Source organism: Rutidosis leptorrhynchoides, chromosome 7 (genome assembly GCF_046630445.1).
Source record: "Rutidosis leptorrhynchoides isolate AG116_Rl617_1_P2 chromosome 7, CSIRO_AGI_Rlap_v1, whole genome shotgun sequence".
Taxonomy (NCBI): domain Eukaryota; kingdom Viridiplantae; phylum Streptophyta; class Magnoliopsida; order Asterales; family Asteraceae; genus Rutidosis; species Rutidosis leptorrhynchoides.
The window spans coordinates 2,890,654-2,893,602 of record NC_092339.1 but is presented as its reverse complement, the minus strand read 5'-3'; positions in this window follow the sequence as shown (position 1 = coordinate 2,893,602).

Here is a 2,949-nt window from a genome sequence, read left to right as displayed (position 1 = left end):
TTTACAATCTGTCCCACGAGCATCAATGTCATACGCCCTGTAGATACCAAGGAATACCAACAACAACAAACGATGAAGTGTTAATTCATAACTTCATCGGAGAAACACTCCGCGGCAATTATGTAATCTCTAAAGTCTTAGAGATTATCTATTCTAACCCTAACCATAAATCAGGTGAGTGAATCGAAATGATAGAAGGAAGAGTAGAAACCCTGACAAGAATGATGCGTGATTTATAAGCTAGACTTGTTTTATCAACAGCGTCAACAGTACCGTAGCATCACCATCACAGTCAGTGCCGTCAGTGTCATCAGAATCAGCAGCACCTATAACATCACAAACTCCTTCAGTTCAAGAACCATTGTGGACATCATTATGAATCAATAACGCGTATATTGTATCAATGAGTTATGAAGTATTAACTCACTCCCTCTGAAGAAATTATATGTATATTTTATATACATATATATATAAATTTTGAGATTAAAATAAATCTTTCCATACTAAGCTATTATGTGTGAATCTTAACTACTCGGTTAATTCATATTACTAATATGCAATGAGGTACGTCCTTCGTCCGCAACTTAACCATCGTTAGCTACAATTTCTGTCTCAATTCAATAAATTCCAACTCATAATAAACCAAGTGTATTATTTAAATATATGTTTGATTTTACACTTTCATCATCAATGTACTTGAAACTTTCCAAATAACATCATTCGTACCTGGCAAAGTTCACAAGAATTCCACAAAAACCAGCATCATGTATCAACAAATAACGAAGTATTGATTCATAATATTATTGAAGAAATACTTATGTAATTTCTAAAGTTTTAGGGATTACTCAATTCTAGTTTCAACCATAAATCAGATGAGTTTAATTTAATATTAACTCATTAAATCTATGTTACATCTAAAGAAAATATACACATATATATTTTCGTTAAGACTGTAATAAAAATTCTTTTGTACAAAATTTTAATTGTGAAATTTTTTTTAACGGGTAGGTAATACCCGAGAGATATATAAATTCACAATTAATATGGTACATTCTTCTAATCTGATTCAGCAATCATCAACTATACACACTATTTTCTCAACAACACACATTCTTTTATAAAAATCAAAACAACCATACTCATTCAAATTCAATTACATATGCTGATCTTGAAATCGCAGAATTCAATTCGAAATATAATCAGTATCATCACTCTTAGATTCCTATATCTTTCCAAGTTATACTTTGACTTCAAAACTTTGCTAGAACATCATATGTATATTAACAATTACAATCTGTGTTCAAACCCTCCGAAATTCCTGAAGACACTTCAAATAATGAACAATCGAGATGATGATCCAACCACATGTTATGCACAGTTATGTACCTGAAAAACTTATAAAACCAAAGTCATAGTTTAACACGTATCTGTGTCAGACCCTTTGGCATTTATTAGCTAAAATGACTTTTCAATTCCTTTCCAAAGTAGTCAGTTTTGTCACAGCTCCAGCAAGTCAACTTCGACTTTTCAGTTGAAACAGCCTTATTATAACCTTCATATATACGTTGCCCTTTCGCCATCGTTACCGGGGAACCATTTATGTTCCATCACATTAGCAATAAACTTACCAACAACTTCACTGATTTTTGATTTTCCGAAAAATCATTATAATTATCAAAACCCCATCATTTACCTATCTGCATCTTTTAACGAGAATTTCCATACGAATCATTGGGAATTAGCAATCAATATTTTAAAATCTCGCAGCATGTCGACGCCAACAGTTATATATATAACGTCTATCTCCTGGACTTACATACCGCAAATATGAAGTTTCTGAAAAACACCCTAAACTGCGAACTAGTTCTCAAAATTTTGAAAAATGCTGATGAAGCAGCAAGAACTGTAAATGACCTTAATAGTAAAAAGTTAGATGATAAAGAATAGTGGGTTGGCAAAGCTCAGAAAAAGAGAAGGTTTGGAATTGGAAAACGGATTGAGCAAAGTATGAAGGAGGCTGTGGACAAATTACAAGGATGAAATCTACCTTCAAAGAATCTAAATGATTCAGTGTCTGCTGAAATCCTTAACAAATACCTTGCTCCTTGCTCTAAAACCCTTGTGAACAATATTCTTCATCATCCTTTTATCTTAAATATTCTAAGATATCATCGTATCTTTCATTATAAATATCCTCCATATTTCTGAAGATATTTTCATAACCATTCTTATCTGAAATCATTTATCCCCTCGCATTATCTATATCACATTATAAATGAAACTATTTTAGTTTCTAAATTCTGAAACCTTCGAGTATAAAGTATGAATGTTTTGAAGTAGTGTTGGAAATTGAAGCATGACTTAGTATAATATAATGACACTTGATCAACGTGATTATATTACAGTAAGTCATGCTGAGTTTCTAAATGGAACGTGATGATTTACAGATCATAACATCATCATGTGCCATGTTACACGACTCCTGTACTCTATTTAACCTCTAAAATATCAAGAAAATATTTCTTGATGATTCGGTCTTTTTCAGGGTATTCTGGTAATTTAACAAATCAAGACCGTGCCATTACCATTTCCTTCCTTAGAACATTAACCATATTCATTCGAAACTCCATATCTACGAATTCTGGACCGTTACTTGATGTGCTTAATGGATAGAAGAGGAAACAGAGCATAAAGCTTTGAAGTGTAAATGGGGGTATAAATCGCAGCAAATAGGAGAGAGCATTAACTGTGGATGACAATGATTATTGGAGACAGCAGCAGGGACATCGAAATATAAGGGAGAATATAAGCCCGATAACAACACATAAATTATAAATCGTGTATATCAATGTTTATTGCAACATAAAGACACGTGAGAATCAAAAACACTATAAACCCATGAGCATAGTAGAAGTAGACAGATTCCTCCGGTGGTAGATGAAAAAGGAG